Source organism: Ranitomeya variabilis, chromosome 3 (genome assembly GCF_051348905.1).
Source record: "Ranitomeya variabilis isolate aRanVar5 chromosome 3, aRanVar5.hap1, whole genome shotgun sequence".
In the NCBI taxonomy this organism is placed as follows: Eukaryota; Metazoa; Chordata; class Amphibia; order Anura; family Dendrobatidae; genus Ranitomeya; species Ranitomeya variabilis.
Window position 1 is genome coordinate 762228411 of NC_135234.1, and position 27361 is coordinate 762255771.

General features: G+C 43.2%; 1 protein-coding gene across 1 annotated transcript in view; it reads left to right on the forward strand.

The window, feature by feature from the left end:
- The first annotated feature begins 10473 nt into the window (after positions 1 to 10473).
- The window catches only part of WNT11 (Wnt family member 11), a 138096-nt gene continuing 121208 nt past the window's right edge, over positions 10474 to 27361 (forward strand). The window contains exon 1 of the mRNA XM_077298733.1: positions 10474 to 10837. The gene's annotated coding sequence lies outside the window, so the exon portion shown is untranslated. The remainder of the gene's footprint in view (positions 10838 to 27361) is intronic.

A 27361-nucleotide genomic window follows, 5' to 3' on the forward strand; every position in this document is an offset into this window, starting at 1 on the left:
AGCTGGAGGCAGATCGGAGATGTCCAGGAGGCTGCAGGCAGGTAGTAGAGGTACTAGAAGCTGGAGGCAGATCACAGACATCCAGGAGGCTGCAGACAGGTAGTAGAGGTACTAGAAGCTGGAGGCAGATTGGAGAAGTCCAGGAGGCTGCAGGCAGGTACTGGAGGTACTAAAAGCTGGAGGCAGATCGGAGATGTCCAGGAGGCCACAGGTAGGTTGTAGAGGTACTAGAAGCTGGAGGCAGATCGGCGACGTCCAGGAGGCCGCAGGCAGGTAGTGGAGGTACTAAAAGCTGGAGGCAGATCGGAGATGTCCAGGAGGCTGCAGGCAGGTAGTAGAGGTACTAGAAGCTGGAGGCAGATCGGAGACGTCCAGGAGGCCGCAGGCAGGTAGTGGAGGTACTAAAAGCTGGAGGCAGATCGGAGACGTCCAGGAGGCTGCAGGCAGGTAGTAGAGGTACTAGAAGCTGGAGGCACATCGGAGACAACCAGGAGGCCGTAGGCAGGTAGTAGAGGTATTAGAAGCCGCAGGCAAACCGGAAACATCCAGCAGACTACAGACAGGTTGTAGAGGTACTGGAAGACAGACGAAAAGTCCTAATATATACCTGTTTCTTGGTAGACTTTATATAGGCCTGGGTGGATGATAACATGGGAGCATGCTGGGCTACTTGCAAAGCCTAATGTAGAGCACAAGAAAGTTTAGCGGATCGCGGTGAAGGAAGCAGAAGTAGAGCCCGTATCTGGAAGAGGTGTGTAACACCATATAGTATATTACAATGAATGGAAACCAAGGAGGAGGGGGATGCAGCTGCAGTTTCTCTTTCTCTTTTTGCCTCTGTGAGTGGGAAAGACGATCAGTAGCAGGAAGGAGACATCTGATTGGCTCTGGCTGCTTGGCATAAAAGACTTTGCTCACTGAACACATGGAAAGAGATTGTGCAGAGCCTGGATGGTTGATTACAATGACTTCCATATTAGTTATATAGTTTTTGGGTTGGGTTTTGGGTTCTAGGGTTGGAGAAGAAATGAGAAGTGGAAGACCAGCAGCAAGAAATCAGGGTCAATGAGAAGCTTAAAGGGTCCAACCAGAAGTTAGAACTCTCCAGAGACATGCTATTGAAAGGGTCAGACCCCCAAAATATGTGGGTTCTCTTTGCTGGCCTTCATCTCCAGCAGGACAAGCAAAGCTGCAAAGAAGACTGACACCAAGAGGACTAAAACAATCTCAGAGCAGCGCTTACAAGCTGTACAGCAAAGAGTTTGTAAGCACTGGGCTTTGGAGACCAATCACCAAGGACAGACTGCAGAGACAGGGGCGTATCAATTGTGGACCCAGAGGGTGTGACTGCAACAGGGGCCATGTGGGAGAGGGGTTGCCGACGCCAGCACCTATTTCATCTGGATGTGTGTCATCGGATGCACATTCAGCTGAAATGTCTTGCAGTACAATGACTTGACGGCTCTATGGACTGTAATACATGCCACTGCCCAACGAGAGGACGGCAGGTGATGTTGGCGTGCCATGGCAGTGATGTCAAGCACTCTACTGTGGTGGGCATGCCAAAGTCAGCTGCTGGCTTTCGCATCGTCTGTAGAAGAGCAGCTGCACATCGTGAGAGCAGGGGGAAGTTAAGAAAAATTGTTTACTTCTTTTTAACGTGTTGTAGAAGAACAGGGGACATTTTTACTGTAAGGGGCCAAGAATGAGCCATTATATCAGGAAGGGACACAAAATGGAGGACATTACATCTGGAAGGGGCTCAGGATGGGGACATTATACCGAGAAAGGGCCAAGGATGGAGGGCATTAATATCGGAAGAGGCCCAGGATAATGGGAATTATAGCAGGAAGGGGCCCAGGATGAGCCATTATACCAATAAGGGACCCAGAATAGAGGACATTACACCAGGAAGGGGCTCAGGATGGGGACATTATAGCAAGAAAGGGCCCAGGATAGAGGGCATTAATATGGGAAGAGGCCCAGTATGGTGGGTATTATAGCAGGAAGGGGCCAAGGATGAGCCATTATATCAATAAGGGACCCAGAATAGAGGACATTACACCAGGAAGGTGCTCAGGATGGGGACATTATACCAAGAAAGGGCCCAGGATGGAGGGCATTAATATGGGAAGAGGCCCAGGATGGTGGGTATTATAGCAGGAATGGGCCCAGGATGGAGGGCATTAATATGGGAAGGGGCCCAGGATGGAGGGCATTAATATGGGAAGGGGCCCAGGATGGAGGGCATTAATATGGGAAGAGGCCCAGGATGGTGGGTATTATAGCAGGAAGGGGCCCAGGATGAGCCATTATATCAATAAGGGACCCAGAATAGAGGACATTACACCAGGAAGGTGCTCAGGATGGGGACATTATACCAAGAAAGGGCCCAGGATGGAGGGCATTAATATGGGAAGAGGCCCAGTATGGTGGGTATTATAGCAGGAAGGGGCCAAGGATGAGCCATTATATCAATAAGGGACCCAGAATAGAGGACATTACATCAGGAAGGTGCTCAGGATAGGGACATTATACCAAGAAAGGGCCCAGGATGGAGGGCATTAATATGGGAAGAGGCCCAGGATGGTGGGTATTATAGCAGGAATGGGCCCAGGATGGAGGGCATTAATATGGGAAGGGGCCCAGGATGGAGGGCATTAATATGGGAAGGGGCCCAGGATGGAGGGCATTAATATGGGAAGGGGCCCAGGATGGAGGGCATTAATATGGGAAGAGGCCCAGGATGGTGGGTATTATAGCAGGAAGGGGCCAAGGATGAGCCATTATATCAATAAGGGACCCAGAATAGAGGACATTACACCAGGAAGGTGCTCAGGATGGGGACATTATACCAAGAAAGGGCCCAGGATGGAGGGCATTAATATGGGAAGAGGCCCAGGATGGTGGGAATTATAGCAGGAAGGGGCCCAGGATGGAGGGCATTAATATGGGAAGGGGTCCAGGATGGGGGGCATTATACCAGATAGAGACCCAGAATGGAGGACATTACAACAGGAAGGGGCCCAGGATGATTATTACATGGGGGGAGAACACATTTGTCTTTATAGGATCTAGTATGCTACAAGGGCCCACACATCTGACTAACATGCAGGGGGCCCAGGTCCAAATTTTGCTTTAGTTACACCACTGTGTTTAGGTGGCCGTTAACAAAGGCAATAAGCAGTAACCTAAAAAATGTTAAATCCCTCCATTCTCAAGAACGGAAAGGATTTTTTTTAAAAAGCAAATTGCAGAGCTGTGTCCATTTCAGGACGTTAGACAACCCCTTTAACCTGGTGTTCTGTTTTCTCTGGCGCTGCGGCCTCAGACCTGATGGCAAACGGACACAGATCTCCAGATGTAGTAAAGCTGACGTAGCAGGGCCGAGTTTGTCATTTTGTACAGGACCGCAGGTAACATTACTCCACGACCTTAGTCCAGTTTAATAGCACATTCAGCTCTGCTCCTCCAGTATTGCGCACACTGTCTGCCGCGCACCATGGCCAGATAGGCTGCAGCACAGGGGGAACCCTGGCAAGTCCTGCAGTGGAAGCATATCCATAGCGCCCTCTATTGGCCGCCCACAGGCGCAGCTCTATTCTGCGCTTCACACATCTGCTTCCCTTTTGCGTAGTATTGGGGGTGAGAGTGGGATTCTAACGCAGCCGTGTGATACAAAGTAACACTAACTAGCTTAAAATCATTAACCGGTAATTAGGGTTTCACCAGGAGACACTTTCCTGCCATTTGCAAAATACAAAGGTCGCCGGCCGTCTGCAGACTGCATATTGGATCAGCGTCGGCCTTGAAATGCGTTTATAGTCTGAGGTCAGTAAATCCCCATTCGTTATTTTTTTTTTATACCCTTCACGGTATTAAAGGCCCATCGCAGGGGGGTGGCTTCACTATTTCCTTCCTTTTTCCTATAGTATCTATTTTTTTGCGCTTGCATTTAGAAAAGCAATGTTCATCCTAATCCTCCTGGTGCATGAATAGAATGCGAGAGCCCCAGTGATAACTGACGCAGTGCAAAAAGGAGAAACAAAAGCAAAATTACAATGACTTTTCTTTTTTTTTTTTTTTTTTCAATTGTTGCTATCCCTCCCTCCCTCCGGTGTCTGCACTCTTCCTCCTGACAGGCAGCGATGCCTTTTAGTGCATCATGTACTTATGTTGATTCCTTTTTAATAGGCCGCCACTTAAGGGTCAGCCACCGATGACCTTGGACAAATCACTTTATCTCTTTAGGACTCATGCGGGAAAACTAAAAATAGATTCCCCATTATTGATGCTTGGGCCCTTTAAAAACTTACTGACACTTGTATTTTAAATCAGTCTTAAAGGGACAATGCACCATTAATGGATCTATTTTTTTAATTTGTCATGGGAAGTAAAATTGTATCTGATTGCTTATTTGCGAGCTTGAATTGACATGGCCCAATACTTGTGGATCCTCATCTCCCATGATAACACTTCCTGTCCTCTGGGCCGGCAGTTCAGGCTTGTCATAGGGACACCATATAGCTTCACTGCTGGACTGATCAGCTTTGTTTTAGGCTATGTTCACATGGAGAGGGTTTTTTAAAGACTTTCTTGGGGCAGATCCGCTGCAAAATCTTCCTGCAAAAATTTTAAAAAAATGTTTCGAAAACTCAAATTCTTATTGTTTGCTGTTCATATGAAGAATTTTAGTATTTTTTTTTTAGTTTTGAAAAAATATCTGATGGAAAAAATAAAAGGCGTGTGATTTCTTTGAAATGGATACTGGTGAAATCGGCTCCAAACTAAGCACTGTCCAATCAAAAGGCTGTAATAAATGATTCAGGAGAAAAGTTTCCCAAAACATTTTCAAAAACTTTTTAGCAAAAGAAAAACTTTCCCAAAAAACTTCCACTGATAAAAGGAGCTTTTCCTAAAGTGGTTTCCACTTAATTTTTTTTTTTCTGACTCCTCCAAACCCTCTGTGTGAACACAGCCCTGCAGGTGATATATCTACCTCTCTACAGGACTGTACTACCCTTTAAATAGCCAATAAATATTGATTCACGTTCGCATCGAAATAGGCTCGGAATTTCTTCTGGGTAATTTAGAGTTGAAAAAGCTCATAAAAAGCTCTGATAAAGCATAAAAAAAATAAACTATAAACATAACATAATAAAATATAAAAATAATGATGATGTGAAAATGATTCAAAAAGTACTAAGATTATAGTAATAAAGAGCAGTGTTCTAAAAAAAAACTAAATAAAATAAATAGAATAAAAGCAATACGAATAAAAATGTAACAATCTAACAAAACTTATAATAACATTATAAAGAAAAATAATAAAAATAATCATTTAGTAAATTACATACATTTAATAACATAAAATAATAATAAAATTATGAAATAAAATTAAAATACATAATAAATAATAATAATATTACAAAGAAAATTGGAAGGTTTATTTACCTATAAGTTGACACACATGCAGATTTTGTGGAAGTGTTTTTAAATATTTTTTGGAGCCATGGCAATAACTTCAAGTCTATTCTTTAGACTTTTCCTTAGATCCATTCTTGGCTTTGCCTATAAACTGCATTACAATTTGCCACATATATGACAAGTGTGATTTTGCCTTAATATTTTTTTATTTTTTATGTAATTTTTTTGAGTCAGTAGTGGACACATAAAAAAAAAGTATAGAAGAAAAAAATGCTTAGGCTATGTTCACACGTTGAGTTTTTTCATCTTTTTTTTCTGCACATTTTAAGCTGCACTTCACAGTACCGGCAAAGTCTAGATTTCAGAAATCTCATGCGCACACATTGGTTTTATTTTACTAACTGATTTGGAAAACTGCTTCGTCACTTATTTCAGAGTTTTTTCAGTGTATTTGCAGCATTTTTTTCACCCATAGAAAACAAGGGCCAAGTGCAAAAACTTCAGCAAAAAATCAGCAAAAAAATGCTTTTTTGTAAACAGCTAAAACACAGCTTAAAAATTGCATAAAAAAGCAAAAACGCAACGTGTGAACACAGCCTTAACCTTGGAATTAATCCCGTTTTTAATGTAACAAAGTTAAAAAAATATATGAAAATTTCTTGAAACTTATGGCACTTTGCAAAACTTTTAAAAAAGAGTGTGTGAAGGAGGCCTAGGGATGGAATCACCCATGTAGTTCTTAATATTTTTTTTTGTAAGCCAAATTCAGTAGTGGAAGTGAAAAAAAGAGAAAACAGAAGGTCTTTATCCAATCTTTGGATCAAACTACATGTGTGATTCCAGCCGCAAATCTGCCCCCTGCTCACTGTACTATGGGAAAAACTTATAGCGACCGGATGAGAATTTTCCATGTAAATCCAATGATCCAATAAACAATCGTTCAGATCATGTCAGACATCTAGGCAGGAATACAAGTACATGGACGGTGCCTTCAGCAGGACAATGGCTGATACATTCATAAAAACAAAGCCTCAAAATGTATTAAATATAAATAAAAACAATCTAGATTTGAAAATGTGTTTATATTCTGCTCCGTTATTTAGTGCCGATAATTTCCACAGCACTTTACAGACATCGTCATCATTGTCCCCATTGGGGTTCGCCGTCTAATTGTTCTCAAATAATAATTCATTGTGAAACAATATTGTCTTTATATAATACACAGAAAAAATAATAATAAGACATTGAATTCTAATATTGATTACAGCAAACAATAATTACAATACAATAAAAATAGTTTTAAAACACTGCTAATTACATTGTATTGATAAAATAATACCAAAATGTTATGTAATATCTATATCAAACATATCTCTATCTCATATCATCTGTCTTTATTATCTATTTGTTGTCCATTACTATCTATCTAAAAATTATCTATGATAATGTGTGTAAACTGTAAAGTGCTGCGGAATAAGACAGCGCTATATAAAAATAAAGATTATTATTATCTATCTATTATCTATTATCTATCATCTATATATCAATTATATATTATCTATCTATCTATCTATCTATCTATCTATCTATCTATCTATCTATCTATCTATCTATGTACAGACAAAAAAATGAATGCAGTACACCAGTTCAGGGTAAAAAAAATGTGGCTATTTAATTGCCCAAAATGTATGTATATAATATAAAAGGTGAACACTGCCACTTGTTTCTTGCTTGAGAAAGGCTCACAATCCTGAGCCGAAACGTCACCATTTTGGGCAATTAAATAGCCACATTTTTTTTTACCCTGAACTGGTGTACTGCATTCATTTTTTTGTCTGCATATGAAGGTTTGGTCATTGCCTTGGAGGCACGGTACCCAGGAACGCTGTCTGCTTGTGCTGCTTTTCCTTTTCATTTTTCTATCTATTATCTATCTATTATCTATCTATGTATTATCTATCTATTATCTATTATCTATCAATCTATCTATTTTGTATCTATTACCTATCGATCTATTATCTATCTATATTATCTATCTATATTATCTATCTATCTATCTATCTATCTATCTATCTATCTATCTATCCATCTATCTATCTATTATCTATCTCTTATCTGTTTATTATCTATCTATCATCTATAATTTATCTATTGATTATATATATCTGATATCTACCACCGATATATATGTAGGCTTGAGAAAGGATACTACATCCGAAACGTCACCACACCGTGGGGCAATAAAGTCCACTTTTTTCATTTTTTTTGCGCTGCTTTTCTTCATTTGCTTTATAGATATACATTATACATTTAATATTATCACTATTAATGTTTATCATTATTACAAATTGTTATATACTTTTTTTAGTTAATACCATTAATATTTTTCATTATTATTATCATCACTAATTATCATTACTATATTACTTATTATTATTACTAGATGGAGGCCGGATGCTATCACATCGGGAGGGCGGTAATGTCTTGATGTGGCATGCGGTGCTGTTGTTGCCTAATGGCATCCTGTGATAATCTAATGACTTTTGCATCAGGGGACTCATGTGCTTGACGCCTACGCTTATATTCCTTGTTTTTGTCCCAGCGATGCTGTTGCTCTTCAAGAGTCTCATTTGCCCCTTGTTGTCTTCGACATTGTGCCTTTCCTGCTTTCCTTTCATTGACATTGGCGTACTTTTTAGGAGGAGCCATGTTGGTGTTGATATTTGCTTTTTAAAGAGGTTTTCCCACAAACAAAAGTTCATTTTAAAAATTGTCTGTGTACAGAAGATACCACATCTCCTGGGCAGGGGAGGAAGCAAAAAACAATACTGACATTACAGCAGGAGATCGCAGAGGATACATTTTGTGAGGTAAAATATTTTTTAAAAACAGTCAGTGAAATATTTTACCTCACAAAATGAATCCCCTGTGATCCCCTGCTGTAATGTCAGTATTGTCTTTTGCTTCCTCCCCTGCCCAGGAGCTGTGGTATGTTCTGTAGATGGTCAGACACAGACAATTTTTAAAATGAACTTTCGTTTGTGGGATCAGCCGAATGATTCACTGCGCCTGCAAGTAATTCGCACAGGCGCAGTAAATCAGACCGCCGCCATCTTTGTGCAGACAGATAGCGGCGGTTACATTAAAACTGCGCATGCGCTCCTCCTGTACAAAGATGGCGGTGGTCAGTGAATCATATGGCTGATCCCAGCGGCGGTGTGTTCGTGACAGTGTTCCACTGGTGGTACCGTGCAAGAGGCTGCGTGAGTGTGTGTGAGAGTGTGAGTGTGTGTAGTGCGTACGGCATATAGAGTGTGTGTGGTGCGTATAAAGTTTGTGTGCGGGATGTGACAGTGTTCCGCTGGTGGTACCGTGCAAGAGGCTGCGTGAGTGTGTCAGTGTGTGAGAGAGTGTGAGTGTGTGTAGTGCGTACGGTGTATAGAGTGTGTGTGTGATGTGACGGTGTTCCGCTGGTGGTACCGCGCAATGGGTTGGTATCAGCAGCAGTTTCCATATTGAGACACCCATCACTTGGGTGTCCCAATATGGTGGTCGGTGAACTTCTGACTCTTGGAATTCTGGGATACGGTGACATCGGGACAGAGCAGGAAATTAAAACATTACAAGGCAATTATATAAATAAATAAGGTGGTGGTGGTGGTGGTGGTAGCAGAAATAGTAGTGGTGGTGGTAGCAGTAGTAGTAGTGGTGGTGGTGGTAAGAGTAGTGGTGGTGGTGGTAAGAGTAGTGGTGGTAGTGGTAGCAGTTGTAGTTGTGGTAGCAGTATTAGTGGTGGTAGCAGTAGTGGTGATGGAGGTAGTAGTGGTGGTGGTAGTGGTGATGGTGGTAGTAGTAGTAGTAGTGGTGGTGTGGTGGTAGCAGTTGTAGTAGTGGTAGCAGTATTAGTGGTGGTTGTAGTGGTGATGGAGGTAGTAGTGATGGTGGTAGTAGTGGTGGTGATAGTAGTGATGGTGGTAGTAGTAGTAGTGGTGGTAGTAGTAGTGGTGGTGGTGGTAGTAGTAGTGGTGGTAGCAGTAGTGGTGGTGGTAGTAGTGGTGGTAGCAGTAGTGATGGTGGTAGTAGTAGTGGTCATAGTGGTAGCAGTAGTAGTGGTAGTACTAGTGGTGGTGATGGAGGTAGTAGTAGTAGTAGTAGTGGTGCTGGTAGTAGTAGTTGTAATGGTGGTAGTAGTGGTAGTGGTGCTGGTACTAGTGGTGGTGGTGGTAGTAGTAGTAGTGGTAGTACTAGTGGTGGTGATGGTGGTAGTAGTGGTAGTGGTGTGGTAGTAGTAGTTGTAATGGTGGTACTAGTGGTGGTGGTAGTAGTGGTAGTACTAGTGGTGGTGATCGTAGTAGTAGTAGTGATGGTGGTGGTAGAGGTAGTAGTAGTGGTAGTACTAGTGGTGGTGATTTTGCGGTAGTAGTGGTAGTGGTGCTGGTAGTAGTTGTAATGGTGGTAGTAGTGGTGGTGGTGGTAGTGGTAGTACTAGTTGTGGTGATGGTGGTAGTAGTAGTGGTAGTGGTGCTGGTAGTAGTAGTTGTAATGGTGGTAGTAGTGGTAGTGGTGATGGTAGTAGTGGTGGTAGTAGTAGTAGTAGTGATAGTACTAGTGGTGGTGATGGTGGTAGTAGTACGCCTCCTGTTCTTCTATGTCTCCTACCCTGTGGGATCTGTTCCTCAGTAGTCATACATATGATGCTGCCTGTGGATTCCCCCCCCCAGTCAGCCATTTGCCCCCAGTCACCATCCTCTCAGTCTTGGTTTCCCCTATAGATGGACCCAGACGCCCCCAGTAACACTCCGCAGCACCTCCTCCCCTGAGCCCCATCTGCAGCAGCCTATCCCCGCTGACCTGCAGCACGTTGCATCTCCCCTCTCTGCTGCTGCAGATGCAGGAGGTGCGGAGGAATCTGCACATTCACTGAATACATCAAAGTCATTTGTTGCTGCAAATCCAGAGCCTTTGTTATGTTAATGCAGCCTGACATCACTGCTGTGATCAAAGCCAATGCCGGCGCATATAAGCGGCTCCTGCCTGAGCAGCAGCAGAGCGGCCGGTAGCTGGCAGCACTGTGCGCCGGAGACAGCGGAGCCGGGACTGAGCCTGCACAGATAGTGCGCTGGGAGTGCGGCAGGGTGCAGTGCAGGGAGCAGGGTGCAGGGTGCAGTGCAGGGAGCAGGGTGCAGTGCAGGGAGCAGGGTGCAGTGCAGGGAGCAGGGAGCAGGGTGCAGTGCAGGGAGCAGGGTGCGGGCTGCGCCTCTCGGACCTGGATCTACACCACTGCCTGCTGCCATCACCTCTGGCTGGGACTTATTGCAGACTTTGGGACACTGCCTGGAAGCTGTGAGGAGCCTGGGATTCTCTACACTCCCTGCACAGGGCTGAGCGGACCGGGGCTGCACACATCATGGTGAGTCCTCTGCTGATTCTCTCTGGAAAACTTCTGAAGACGTTTTGGGAACTTTTTGAGCTCAGATGAGATTGTTGGGACCTGAGAATATTAATGTTTCTAGAACTTCTGGAGAAAGAAGAGAAAGTAATGGAGCAAAACCCAGAGATCAGAGGCAGCGCAGAGAGGAAGGTGCAATAACCGAGGTGTCTGATCCCTGGGAGAAGAGAGAACATCAGAGCAGCTGTCTATTATCTATCTATTATCTATCTATTATCTAGCTATTATCTATCTATCTATCTATCTATCTATCTATTATCTATCTATCTATCTATCTATCTATCTATCTATTATCTATCATCTACCTATCTATTATCTATCATCTATCTATCTATCTATCTATCTATCTATTATCTATCTATCTATCTATCTATCTATCTATTATCTATCTATCTATCTATCTATCTATCTATCTATCTATTATCTATCTATTATCTATCCTTTATCTATCCTATCTATTATCTATCTATTATCTATGTATTATTTATCATCTATTATCTATCTATTATCTATATATCTATTATCTTTCTATTATTTATAATCTATTATCTATCTATCTATCAATTATCTATCATTTATCTATTATCTATCATCTATATATTATCTATCTATCTATCTATCTATCTATCTATTATCTATGTATTATCTATTATTTATCATCTATTATCTATCTATCTATCTATCTATCTATCTATCTATCTATCTATCTATCTATCTGTTATCTATCCATCTATCATCTATCTATTATCTATCTGTTTTCTATCTATCTATATCTATCCATCTGTCTATTATCTATTTATCACTTGTAAAGCGCCATGGAATAAATGGTGCTATAACAATAAATAATAATAATAATAATAATCTAGCTATACTTCTATCTGTCACTATCAGTTTTACATTGAATGATATTTCTTTCCCTGCAGTATTTCCATTATTTTCGGATACATTTTCATGTAGATGTGATATGAATATATATCAGATATAGATGTAGGACAGGAAGATGTATGAGATAGAATTAGATGTGATTTGCCGTGGACCCCCGGAGCCCCATCCGTCATCCCCTACAGTCCATATTCTGTACTGTACACTTGCTTTGGCAAAACTACTGTTCATTTAGTCCAGCAAATAACGCTTCTTTGAATTTGGAAGATTGATGGATTAATAAATGTGTTTTATTTGCCTTTTAATGGAGAGCTGCCTTCTTGTATGAGCTTATATCATGGAGGTTACTGGTATCTGATCTGGAGACTGGTCCCCAACACAGGATGGAACTGGGGATGCTTTATCTGTCTGTTTTTATTCTTCCTGTTGGATAGTTGCAAAAGATATGTGAATAAAGTTCTCCTACCGACTTTACTTTGAAAAGTAGATAAAGAGATGATAGATAGGTAGAATGTAAGCCGGCAAGGGCAGGGTCCTCGCCCCTCTGTATCAGTCTGTTATTGTTAGCTTGTTTACTGTAAGTGATATCTGTAATTTGTATGTAACCACTTCTCATGTACGGCACCATGGAATCAATGGTGCTATAGAAATAATAATAATAATAATAGATATATATAGATAATAGGTAGATAGATAATGGATAGTTAGATAGATAATAGATAGATAGATAATAGATAGATGATAAATAATAGATAGATAATAGATAGATGATAGATAATAGATAGATGGATAATAGATAGATAATATATCAGTAGATAATAGATAATGGATAGTTAGATACATAGATAATAGATAGATGATAGATAGATAATAGATGGATAATAGATGGATAATAGATAGATGATAGATAATAAATTTATAATAGATAGATAATATATAGATGATAGATAATAGATAGATGATAGATAGATAATAGATAGATAATAGATAGATAATAGATAGATAGATAGATAATAGATAGATGATAGATAGATAGATAGATAATAGATAGATAGATAGATAATAGATAGATAATAGATAATAGATAGATAGATAATAGATATTACAGATAGATAGATAATAGATAGATAATAGATAGATAATAGATAGACAGATAGATAATAGATAGATGATAGATAGATAGATAGATAGATAGATAGATAATAGACAGATCATAGATAGATAGATAGATAGATAGATAGATAGATAATAGATAATAGATAGATAATAGACAGATAATAAATAGACAGATGACACTGAGCAGGCGGTCTGTGATGGATCCGCCTTGGGGAGAATACAGAAGGGGGTTGGAAATAACAAAGTGGATGAAGAAGAGCAGTAACAGAGGCTGCAGATAATGGGGCAGAACAATGGGGACAATGCTGGAGCCTGAGAGGGTGATGATTACTGGAGGGCTGTGCTGGGGGAGCTGCAGAGTGTGGGAATCAGCACTGTCCTCTGTATCAGGAGCTGCAGCATCCCAGGTTGTGTGCTGTGCAGCAGGAGGGTCCGCTGTGCTGGGGGGCTACTGGCCTAATGCCTCCATACATACAGAGGTGACCCCATCAGAAGACCCAGCGGTGTATTCACAGCTACATCCTTATAGTGATACTGTAATGAGGCACCAGGGTATCTAAGCCTATATACATTATTATCCACTGATAAGATGTACCTAAGCCTATCATATGAAGTACAAACTGTTTAGCTGTTGTATCCAAGTCTATCATATGTAATACTGTCTGCTAAACTACTGTATCTAATCCTCTCCTGTGTGATACTGACTGCTGAGCTGTGTATCTAATCCTCTCCTGTGTGATACTGACTGCTGAGCTGTGTATCTAATCCTATCCTGTGTGATACTGACTGCTGAGCTGTGTATCTAATCCTATCCTGTGTGATACTGACTGCTGAGCCGTGTATCTAATCCTATCCTGTGTGATACTGTCTTCTGAGCCGTGTATCTAATCCTCTCCTGTGTGATACTGACTGCTGAACCGTGTATCTAATCCTATCCTGTGTGATACTGTCTGCTGAGCTGTGTATCTAATCCTATCCTGTGTGATACTGACTGCTGAGCTGTGTATCTAATCCTATCCTGTGTGATACTGACTGCTGAGCCGTGTATCTAATCCTATCCTGTGTGATACCCTCTGCTGAGCCGTGTATCTAATCCTCTCCTGTGTGATACTGTCTGCTGAGCTGTGTATCTAATCCTATCCTGTGTGATACTGACTGCTGAGCCGTGTATCTAATCCTATCCTGTGTGATACCCTCTGCTGAGCCGTGTATCTAATCCTATCCTGTGTGATACTGTCTGCTCAGCCGTGTATCTAATCCTCTCCTGTGTGATACTGTCTGCTGAGCCGTGTATCTAATCCTACCCTGTGTGATACTGTCTGCTCAGCCGTGTATCTAATCCTCTCCTGTGTGATACTGACTGCTGAGCCGTGTATCTAATCCTACCCTGTGTGATACTGTCTGCTGAGCCGTGTATCTAATTCTATCCTGTGTGATACTGTCTGCTGAGCCGTGTATCTAATCCTCTCCTGTGTGATACTGTCTGCTGAGCTGTGTATCTAATCCTCTCCTGTGTGATACTGACTGCTGAGCCGTGTATCTAATCCTCTCCTGTGTGATACTGACTGCTGAGCCGTGTATCTAATCCTCTCCTGTGTGATACCGTCTGCTGAGCTACTGTACTGTAGACTTTTCCTCTGATTGTTCCTCTCCTGGTTTTGGCACAACTACTGACCGTGTGAACGAGACCTAATAACTTTCCATTTTAAACTGTTGCTTCCGAAATACGGACGTCACACGGATGACAATATGGAGGAAATCTTCCGCATTGGTGAATTCCAGATTATTTTTCATGCGCTCATTGGACCCCGGTCTACAGCTGAAATATTCTGCGGAGATCTGAGGGTCCTAAATTTTAAAGGGACATACATCCAATAATTAGCATTGCAGAGCAGGTTGCAGCCGATGGGGCACAGCGGTGACATTGTGGCTCCGGTATGAAGGGTATCTCCCATCAGGGTGGGGGGGATTACACAGGGGATCTATTTTAATCACAACAGACATGTGAAGCCTCCACAAGTCCCACTGTGGGGAGGGGGCGACCCGGACATCACCGGCATCACTGATAAACATGATGCCCAGCCCCCCATATGTGTCCGAATAGGGCGAGAGCTGGGGGCTGCAGGGGCCGTCTATTACCTATCTATTATCTATCTATCACCTATCTATTATATATTTATCATCTATCTATTATCTATCTATCTATCTATCTATTATCTATCTATTATCTATCTATCTATCTATCTATTATCTACCTATCTATTATCTATCTATCTATCTATCTATCTATCTATCTATTATCTATCTATCTATCTATCTATCTATCTATCTATTATCTATCTATCTATTATCTATCTATCTATCTATCTATCTATCATCTATTATCTATTTATTATCTATCTATTATCTATCTATGTATCTATCTATTATCTATCTATGTATCTATCTATCATCATACAGGGGCTTCTCACAAAATTAGATTATCAAAAAGTGAATTTATTTCAGTTATTCAATAGAAGAGGTGAATCTCCTATATTCTTTAGAGCCATTACACACAGAGTGATCTATTTCACGTGTTTATTTCTGTTAATGTTGATGATTATGGCTTACAGCCAATGAAAACCCAAAAGTCATTATCTCAGTAAATTAGAATACTTTATAACACCAGCTTGAAAAAATGATTTTAAGATCCGAATTGTCGTCCTACTGAAATGTCTGTTCAGTAAATGCACTCAATACTTGGTCTGGGCTCCTTTTGCATCAATTACTGCATCGATGCAGCGTGGCATGGAGGCGATCAGCCTGTGGCGCTGCTGAGGGGTTATAGAAGCCCAGGTTGCTTTGATAGAAGCCTTCAGCTCGTCTGCATTGTTGTGTCTGGTGTCTCATCTTCCTCTTGACAATACTCCATAGATTCTCTATGGGGTTAAGGTCAGGCGAGTTTGCTGCCAATCAAGCCCAGTGATACTGTTGTTTGTACACCAGGTATTGGTACTTTTGGCAGTGTGGACAGGGGCCAAGTCCTGCTGGAGAATGACATTTCCATCTCCAAAAAGCTTGTCGGCAGAGGGAAGCATGAAGTGCTCTAAGATGTCCTGGTAGACGGCTGCGCTGACTTTGGTCTTGATAAAACACAGTGGAGCTACACCAGCAGATGACATGGCTCCCCAAACCATCACTGATTGTGGAGACTTCACACTAGACCTCCAGCAGCTCGGATTGTGGCCTCTCCACTCTTCCTCCAGACTCTGGGATCTTGATTTGCAAATGAAATGCAAAATCTACTTTCATCTGAAAACAACACCTTGGACCACTGACAACAGTTCGGGTCTTCTTCTCCTTGGCTCAGGGAAGACGCTTCTGGCGTTGTCTATTGGTCATGAGTGGCTGACACAAGGGTTTTCATTGGCTGTAAGCCATAATCATCAACATTAACAGAAATAAACATGTGAAATAGATCACTCTGTGTGTAATGACTCTATAGAATATAGGAGATTCACTTTTTGTATTGAAGAACTGAAATAAATTCACTTTTTGATGATATTCTAATTTTGTGAGAAGCACCTATATATATATATACATCTTCTATCTATTATCTATCTATCTATCTATCTATCTATCCCTTGGTTCCCTATTTCATATTTATTCCCTCCCTTCCTTCTTTTCTTTTCTTCCTTCTTTCATTCCTTCCTTCCTTCCTTCCTTTCTTTCATCCTCCTTTCCTTCTTTCCTTTTCTTCTTTCCTTTTCTTCCTTCCTCCTCCCTTCCTTCCTTCTTTCCTTTTTTTCCTTCCTTCCTCCTCCCTTCCATCCTTCCTTCCTTCTTTCTTTCATATTCTTCCTTCCTTCCTTCCTTGCATCTTTCCTCCTTCCTTCCTCCTTCCTTCTCTCTTTCTCTTTCTTTCTTTTTCTTTCTTTCTTTCTTTCTTTCTTTCTTTCTTTCTTTCTTTCTTTCTTTCTTTCTTTCTTTTCTTTCTTTCTCTTTCCTTCCATCCATCCCTCCTTCCTTCCTTCTTTCTGTCTTTCCTTTTCTTCCTTCCTTCTTCCTTCCTTCCTTCCTTCCATTCCTCCTTACTACCTGCTTCCTCCCTTTCTTCCTTCTTTCTTTCTTTCTTTCTTTCTTTCTTTCTTTCTTTCTTTCTTTCTTTCTTTCTTTCTTTCTTTCTTTCTTCCTTCCTCCTCTCTCTTCCTTCCTCCTCCCTTCCTTCCTTCCTTCCTCCTCTCTTTTTTCCTTCCTTCATTCTTTCCTTTTCTTCCTTCCTTCCTCCTCTCTTCCATCCTTCCATCCTTCCTTCCCCGCACAGAGGTTTTCTTTGAGGTGTTCAAAAAATTGACCAATGTTCTAGTGGAAAACTCTGCAGGGCACGCTCCTCCATCTTTTGTGAAAACATTTTTTTTAAGTGCTTTGGATGAATTTTTTTGGGAAAAGTTTTGATTGGACGGTGCCTGGTTTGGAGCAGATTCCATCAGGAGATGTTTTTTTTCTTTTCCCACCAGTTGTTTTTCAGAATGGAAAATGGAAAAAAAAAATCACACAAAAGACTGAAAGCCGGAGCAGCTGAGGTCTCGGGAGTGAATGGGAAGAGTCTTTTTAGTTTTTTTTAGCGATTTTTTTTAGGCACTTTCTGGACTGGAGCAAAAATCGTCCATGTTCTCAGTGTGCACAGAGGTGAAGTGTTTGCAGAGCAGTGAGGCCCAGAGATGAGCTCTGCTGATGGTGCAGATGCAGCAGAGGCGAATTTGTTGTTAACTGTTTCCATTTCTGCTCAGTTGACCTGATGTAAGATGACCTGCAGTCCTATGTAAAACCACATGGGATACATCTTGATATGTAGATGTAGCAGAGCTGAGTTTCCAGCAATGTGTCGCCTCAGCTCTGCTGCGTCTCATAAACGCATCTCGTGTGCCGATGACAAGCTCAGCTCTGCTGCATCTCTCGTACTCAGTTACTCATAACTCTGCTAGTTTTCTCAAAACTGACAACCTTGTGATGACTGACAACCAATGTATCTGACTTACTGAGCTCTGCTGTATGTGACAAACTCGACTCTGCTGCATCTGAACGAACAAACATCATCTCTGAACCATCTGTGTGTTGAGGAATGGAGCTGTCATGTGCTGCACTCACAGCTGCTCTGCGTTGTCCCGGAGGAGCCCAGACTGCGGATCATCAGCTCCCTATGCTACCATGTGCTAATATTTACTACCGCCATCTTGTGGGATGCAGGAGGCTCATACACCCCACTGCAGAAAGAGGCGCCGGCATCGGCCTGGCACAAAACTAATTCTGTACCGCTATTATATAGGCGCTGCTAGATTTCCTTATATTTGGCACTATTACTTGTTCTATATATTTTGGTATCTTGTCCGGACTTTATTATTCGGTCACTGTATGTTCGTGCTTTGTAAGGACTGTATGGCGGCATTATTCATTGGTCATTGTATGTTATTATTATGTGTGCACTGTATGGCGGCATTATTCATTGGCTAATGTATGTTGGTATTATGTGTGCACTGTATGGCGGCGTTATTCATTGGTCATTGTATGTTATTATTATGTGTGCACTGTATGGCCGCATTATACATTGGTCATTGTATGTTATTATGTGTGCACTGTATGGCCGCATTATTCATTGGCTAATGTATGTTGGTATTATGTGTGCACTGTATGGCGGCATTATTCATTGGTCATTGTATGTTATTATTATGTGTGCACTGTATGGCGGCATTATTCATTGGTCATTGTATGTTGGGATTATGTGTTTACTGTAGGGCAGTGTTATGTCAGCACTATGACAATGTCAGAGATTGTGGTGATACGTAGCTGAGCTGCAGTGTAAAGCACAGAGGAAAGACTGAGCAGCGTCAGAGATTGTGGTGATACGTAGCTGTGCTGCAGTGTAAAACACAGAGGTAAGACTGAGCAGTGTCAGAGATTGTGGTAATACATAGCTGAGCTGCAGTGTAAAGCACAGAGGAAAGACTGAGCAGCGTCAGAGATTGTGGTAATACATAGCTGAGCTGCAGTGTAAAGCACAGAGGAAACACTGAGCAGCGTCAGAGATTGTGGTAATACATAGCTGAGCTGCAGTGTAAAGCACAGAGGAAAGGCTGAGCAGCGACAGATTGTGGTGATACGTAGCTGAGCTGCAGTGTAAAGCACAGAGGAAAGGCTGAGCAGCGTCAGAGATTGTGGTAATACGTAGCTGAGCTGCAGTGTAAAGCACAGAGGAAAGACTGAGCAGCGTCAGAGATTGTGGTAATACGTAGCTGAGCTGCAGTGTAAAGCACAGAGGAAAGGCTGAGCAGCGTCAGAGATTGTGGTGATACGTAGCTGAGCTGCAGTGTAAAGCACAGAGGAAAGGCTGAGCAGCGTCAGAGATTGTGGTAATACGTAGCTGAGCTGCAGTGTAAAGCACAGAGGAAAGGCTGAGCAGCGTCAGAGATTGTGGTAATACATAGCTGAGCTGCAGTGTAAAGCACAGAGGAAAAGCTGAGCAGCAACAGAGATTGTGGTAATACATAGCTGAGCTGCAGTGTAAAGCACAGAGGAAAGACTGAGCAGCGTCAGAGATTGTGGTATTACGTAGCTGAGCTGCAGTGTAAAGCACAGAGGAAAGGCTGAGCAGCGTCAGAGATTGTGGTGATACGTAGCTGAGCTGCAGTGTAAAGCACAGAGGAAAGGCTGAGCAGCGTCAGAGATTGTGGTAATACGTAGCTGAGCTGCAGTGTAAAGCACAGAGGAAAGACTGAGTAGCGTCAGAGATTGTGGTAATACATAGCTGAGCTGCAGTGTAAAGCACAGAGGAAAAGCTGAGCAGCAACAGAGATTGTGGTAATACATAGCTGAGCTGCAGTGTAAAGCACAGAGGAAAGACTGAGCAGCGTCAGAGATTGTGGTGATACGTAGCTGAGCTGCAGTGTAAAGCACAGAGGAAAGACTGAGCAGCGTCAGAGATTATGGTAATACGTAGCTGAGCTGCAGTGTAAAGCACAGAGGAAAGGCTGAGCAGCGTCAGAGATTGTGGTAATACATAGCTGAGCTGCAGTGTAAAGCACAGAGGAAAGACTGAGCAGCGTCAGAGATTGTGGTAATACATAGCTGAGCTGCAGTGTAAAGCACAGAGGAAAAGCTGAGCAGCAACAGAGATTGTGGTAATACATAGCTGAGCTGCAGTGTAAAGCACAGAGGAAAGACTGAGTAGCTTCAGAGATTGTGGTAATACATAGCTGAGCTGCAGTGTAAAGCACAGAGGAAAAGCTGAGCAGCAACAGAGATTGTGGTAATACATAGCTGAGCTGCAGTGTAAAGCACAGAGGAAAGGCTGAGCAGCGTCAGAGATTGTGGTAATACATAGCTGAGCTGCAGTGTAAAGCACAGAGGAAAGACTGAGCAGCGTCAGAGATTGTGGTGATACGTAGCTGAGCTGCAGTGTAAAGCACAGAGGAAAGGCTGAGCAGCGTCAGAGATTGTGGTAATACGTAGCTGAGCTGCAGTGTAAAGCACAGAGGAAAGGCTGAGCAGCGTCAGAGATTGTGGTGATACGTAGCTGAGCTGCAGTGTAAAGCACAGAGGAAAGGCTGAGCAGCGTCAGAGATTGTGGTGATACGTAGCTGAGCTGCAGTGTAAAGCACAGAGGAAAGGCTGAGCAGCGTCAGAGATTGTGGTAATACATAGCTGAGCTGCAGTGTAAAGCACAGAGGAAAGACTGAGCAGCGTCAGAGATTGTGGTAATACGTAGCTGAGCTGCAGTGTAAAGCACAGAGGTAAGACTGAGCAGCGTCAGAGATTGTGGTGATACGTAGCTGAGCTGCAGTGTAAAGCACAGAGGAAAGGCTGAGCAGCGTCAGAGATTGTGGTGATACGTAGCTGAGCTGCAGTGTAAAGCACAGAGGAAAGGCTGAGCAGCGTCAGAGATTATGGTAATACGTAGCTGAGCTGCAGTGTAAAGCACAGAGGAAAGGCTGAGCAGCGTCAGAGATTGTGGTAATACATAGCTGAGCTGCAGTGTAAAGCACAGAGGAAAGACTGAGCAGCGTCAGAGATTGTGGTAATACGTAGCTGAGCTGCAGTGTAAAGCACAGAGGAAAGACTGAGCAGCGTCAGAGATTGTGGTGATATGTAGCTGAGCTGCAGTGTTAGGGCTCATACCCATATGTGAGAAAAAAAAAAGATCCGATTTCCGGACCAAAAAAACGGACGAGTGCTGTGCGATATGTGATATATACCTTTTATATTGTAAGGTGACATCCAGCCCGGCTTAGTAATGGAAAGTGTCAATAAGACCCCTATCCATTACTAATCCTATAGTTGGTACATGTTAAATAAAGACACAGCCAGAATAAAGTCTTTTAAAGAAATAAACACAACACAGTTTTACCATTTTATTCTTCTCCTAATCCATGTGACGCCCTCGATCTCCTGTAATAAAACTAAAATAATAAACCAACAATATAGCATATCTGTCCATAGTTCTGTCCCACGCCATAATCTATATCTGGGGTATATACAGTTTTCAACCAGGATGGTGCCAAGATGCGACCGCCCCAGCTGAAAACCACTGGTGAATGAGGAGATGCTGCCGGCGCTGCTTCAGTGACTAGCGGTGTCGCCACTGAAGCTGCACTGCCTCACAGCCTGAACTGGGATGACCTCTTGAGCGTGAGAAAATGAACTGGCATTTTCCCACTCTCTAGAGTTCAGCACAGCATATAAGTAGAATAAGTGTCTACACATAGAATAGGTATATATATATGTCAGTGATACACATTTATATATATACTAGATTGTTGCCCGATTCTAATGCATCGGGTATTCTAGAATGTGCATGTCCCCGTAGTATATGGACAATGATGATTCCAGAATTCGCGGCAGACTGTGCCCGTCACTGATTGGTCGAGGCAACCTTTATGACATCATCGTCGACATGGCAATCATTATGACATCTACATCGATACTGTGCCTGTCGCTGACTGGTCGAGGCGAATTCGCGGCAGACTGTGCCCGTCGCTGATTGGTCGAGGCAACCTTTATGACATCATCGTCGCCATGCTGTGCCCGTCGCTGATTGGTCGAGGCAACCTTTATGACATCATCGTCGCCATGCTGTGCCCGTCGCTGATTGGTCGAGGCCTGGCGGCCTCGACCAATCAGAGACGCGGGATTTCCAGGACAGACAGACAGACAGACAGACTGAAAAACCCTTAGACAATTATATATATAGATATAAAAATTCCCAGGCTCGAGTTCATATGAGGACATCCAGCAGAGGGCTCATCACCGTGACTCAAGGTAACTACAGGACATTCCTCTGCATTCCATTCATTCACAAAGTTTTACACAAAGGAGCACAATTGCATTATCAGAGCTCCTGGGTGTAAAATGATTTAACCCCTTCAGATGGATTTACATCGTGGGACGTGACCTGAACGACGGAAGGTATGGGATATTGTTGTTTGTTTATTTTTCCTTTTTTACAGAACGAGGGTCTTCAGGTGGATTAAGAGTCTAATAAAATATTACAACAACCTGTGTCTTTATTTCATTAAAGTACTTTGTAATCATGTGTGTGTGTGTTTTATTAACCATTTAGTACTATTGGATTAATAATGGATAGGTGTCATAATTGACGCCTCTCCATTATTAATCTGGCTTAATGTCACCTTACAATAGCAAAGTGACATTAACCCTTCATTACCCCATATCCCACCGCTACACGGGAGTGGGAAGAGAGTGGCCAAGTGCCAGAATAGGCGCATCTTCCAGATGTGCCTTTTCTGGGGTGGCTGGGGGCAGATGTTTGTAGCCGGGGGGGCCAATAACCATGGACCCTCTCCTGGCTATTAATATCTGCCCTCAGTCACTGGCTTTACCACTCTGGCGGAGAAAATTGTGCGGGAGCCCACACCAATTTTATCCGCGGTTTAACCCTTTAATTTAATAGCTAGAGCCCCCAAATTTTGCACACACACACACACACACACACACACACACACACACACACACACACACACACACACTACTAACAGTAGTGTGGAATATGCAAAAAAAAGGGATATGAGATGGTTTACTGTATGTAATCATGTCTCATATCATGTCGGGTTTGTGAAGGAGAAAGGAAAAGCCGACAATTGAATTACCGGCCTTTATGCTATCTAGCACTGAATTAAATCTAATATATAAAGCTGAATGTGTGTATGTGTATGTATGTATGTATGTATGTATGTCCGGGATTGGCATCTGAACCGTCGCAGCTACAGCCACAAAATTTTGCACAGTCACACGTCTGGACCCCGAGAGCGTCATAGGCTATGTTGTGAGGTGAAATTTTAACCCCGCGCTTTACAATTCACCAAACAATTTTGCCCCTATCTACATAATGGGGAAAAAATGAAAGGAAAAGTGTTGGAGGCAAATTAACAGCTGCCAGATGTGAACAAGGGGGACTTAAAGAATGAGAGCGATGGCGCCAAAGAGTATATACCGTACAGTTGCTAAGGTGGGGCCCCGACATGGGATAATCACCACACCACCACGGGGATATGAACACACACACAAAATGCGCCACACACTACCACGTGCTCGAACACATATACCACCCTCAGCGCACATTTCACCACACATACACCAACCTCGCCACATAAAAGTCGAAACACAAAAGTCGCCGCTCAAAACTCGCCACGCGCAAAACTCTCCATATGCAAAACTCGCCACACGTGCAAAACTCACCTCATGGAAAACTCGCCACACGCAAAACTTGCACACGCGGAAAAATTGCCACATGCACAAAAGTTGCAACACATGCAAAAGTTGCCTCACACAAAACTTGCACATACTCAAAAGGCACCACACATAAAACTCGCCACGCGCAAAACTCGCCATGCGCAAAACTTGCTGCACACAACTTGCTACACTAACCTGTCACATGCAACTCGACACACAAAAAGTTGCTACACGCATGTCGCCACACAAAACTCATCTCACAAAAGTCCCTACATGCATGTCGCCACACGCAACTCAACACACACAACTTGACACACGAAACTCGCCCTAAAACACACACAAGTCTGGTATTATCCTTCAAAAATAAAAATCTGATTAATAAGCAGACAAACTACAACAGCAACAAATGTACCATATAGGAATCCGGCAGCTGTCAGTCACATGACCAGTCTATTATGTGTATGTGTGAGCTAATATATACTGCCAGGGGGTGTGCTTCCTGTAGGCTGGGGATTTATCAGGCTGCCAATTTAGCTTAGGCTACGTTCACATTTGCGTTGTGCGCCGCAGCGTCGGCGCCGCAGCGCACAACGCAAACAAAAACGCGGCAAAACGCACGCTAAAACGCTGCGTTTTGCGCCGCATGCGTCGTTTTTGGCCGAAAGTTGGACGCAAAAAAAATGCAACTTGATGCGTTTCTTGCGTCCAACGCTTGCGGCCATGCGGCGCAAAACGCAGCACAACGCATGTCCATGCGCCCCCATGTTAAATATAGGGGCGCATGACGCATGCGGCGCCGCTGCGGCGCCCGACGCTGCGGCGCTGACCGCAAATGTGAACGTAGCCTTACAAATACTGAGGTAAAAATACTGACCAAATAACGTGTGAACGAGGTCTAATACAGGAGGAGATGACATACAGATATATACTATATACAGGAGGAGATGACACACAGGTATATACTATTTACAGGAGAGATGAAACACAGGTATATACTATATAGAGGAAGAGATGACATACAGGTACATACTACATACAGGAGCAGATGACATACAGGTATATACTATATACAGGAGGAGATGACACACAGGTATATACTATATACAGGAGCAGATTACCTACAGGTATATAGTATATACAGGAGGAGATTACATACAGGTATATGCTATGTGTTATGGTTCTCAATGGCAAGAGAACATAGCCCAGCAAACATAAGAACTAGCTCTTGGAAGGATGGAAACTAAACTGACCATGAACTAAACCTGCCGCACAACTAACAGTAGCCGGGTAGCGTAGCCTGCGTTTTATCCCTAGACGCACAGTGCCGGCCGGAGGACTAACTAATCCTGGCAGAGGAAAATATAGTCCTGGCTCACCTCTAGAGAAATTTCCCCGAAAGGCAGACAGAGGCCCCCACAAATATTGGCGGTGATTTTAGATGAAATGACAAACGTAGTATGAAAATAGGTTTAGCAAAATTGAGGTCCGCTTACTAGATAGCAGGAAGACAGAAAGGGCACTTTCATGGTCAGCTGAAAACCCTATCAAAACACCATCCTGAAATTACTTTAAGACTCTAGTATTAACTCATAACATCAGAGTGGCAATTTCAGATCACAAGAGCTTTCCAGACACAGAAACGAAACTACAGCTGTGAACTGGAACAAAATGCAAAAACAAACAAGGACTAAAGTCCAACTTAGCTGGGAGTTGTCTAGCAGCAGGAACATGCACAGAAAGGCTTCTGATTACAATGTTGACCGGCATGGAAGTGACAGAGGAGCAAGGCTAAATAGCGACTCCCACATCCTGATGGAAACAGGTGAACAGAGAGGATGATGCACACCAGTTCAATTCCACCAGTGGCCACCGGGGGAGCCCAAAATCCAATTTCACAACAGTACCCCCCCCTCAAGGAGGGGGCACCGAACCCTCACCAGAACCACCAGGGCGATCAGGATGAGCCCTATGAAAGGCACGGACCAAATCGGAGGCATGAACATCAGAGGCAGTCACCCAAGAATTATCCTCCTGACCGTATCCCTTCCATTTGACCAGATACTGGAGTTTCCGTCTGGAAACACGGGAGTCCAAGATTTTTTCCACAACGTACTCCAACTCGCCCTCAACCAACACCGGAGCAGGAGGCTCAACGGAAGGCACAACCGGTACCTCATACCTGCGCAACAATGACCGATGAAAAACATTATGAATAGAAAAAGATGCAGGGAGGTCCAAACGGAAGGACACAGGGTTAAGAATCTCCAATATCTTGTACGGGCCGATGAACCGAGGCTTAAACTTGGGAGAAGAAACCCTCATAGGGACAAAACGAGAAGACAACCACACCAAGTCCCCAACACAAAGCCGAGGACCAACCCGACGCCGGCGGTTGGCAAAAAGCTGAGTCTTCTCCTGGGACAACTTCAAATTGTCCACTACCTGCCCCCAAATCTGATGCAACCTCTCCACCACAGCATCCACTCCAGGACAATCCGAAGATTCCACCTGACCAGAAGAAAATCGAGGATGAAACCCCGAATTACAGAAAAAGGGAGACACCAAGGTGGCAGAGCTGGCCCGATTATTGAGGGCAAACTCCGCTAAAGGCAAAAAAGCAACCCAATCATCCTGATCTGCAGACACAAAACACCTCAAATATGTCTCCAAGGTCTGATTCGTCCGCTCGGTCTGGCCATTAGTCTGAGGATGGAAAGCAGACGAGAAAGACAAATCTATGCCCATCCTAGCACAGAATGCTCGCCAAAATCTAGACACGAATTGGGTACCTCTGTCAGAAACGATATTCTCCGGAATACCATGCAAACGGACCACATTTTGAAAAAACAGAGGAACCAACTCGGAAGAAGAAGGCAACTTAGGCAGGGGAACCAAATGGACCATCTTAGAGAAACGATCACACACCACCCAGATGACAGACATCTTCTGAGAAACAGGAAGATCCGAAATAAAATCCATCGAGATGTGCGTCCAGGGCCTCTTCGGGATAGGCAAGGGCAACAACAATCCACTAGCCCGAGAACAACAAGGCTTGGCCCGAGCACAAACGTCACAAGACTGCACGAAGCCTCGCACATCTCGAGACAGGGAAGGCCACCAGAAGGACCTTGCCACCAAATCCCTGGTACCAAAGATTCCAGGATGACCTGCCAACGCAGAAGAATGAACCTCAGAAATGACTTTACTGGTCCAATCATCAGGAACAAACAGTCTACCAGGTGGGCAACGATCAGGTCTATCCGCCTGAAACTCCTGCAAGGCCCGCCGCAGGTCTGGAGAAACGGCAGACAATATCACTCCATCCTTAAGGATACCTGTAGGTTCAGAATTACCAGGGGAGTCAGGCTCAAAACTCCTAGAAAGGGCATCCGCCTTAACATTCTTAGAACCCGGCAGGTAGGACACCACAAAATTAAACCGAGAGAAAAACAACGACCAGCGCGCCTGTCTAGGATTCAGGCGTCTGGCGGACTCAAGATAAATTAGATTTTTGTGGTCAGTCAATACCACCACCTGATGTCTAGCCCCCTCAAGCCAATGACGCCACTCCTCAAAAGCCCACTTCATGGCCAAAAGCTCCCGATTCCCAACATCATAATTCCGCTCGGCGGGCGAAAATTTACGCGAGAAAAAAGCACAAGGTCTCATCACGGAGCAATCGGAACTTCTCTGCGACAAAACCGCCCCAGCTCCGATTTCAGAAGCGTCGACCTCAACCTGAAAAGGAAGAGCAACATCAGGCTG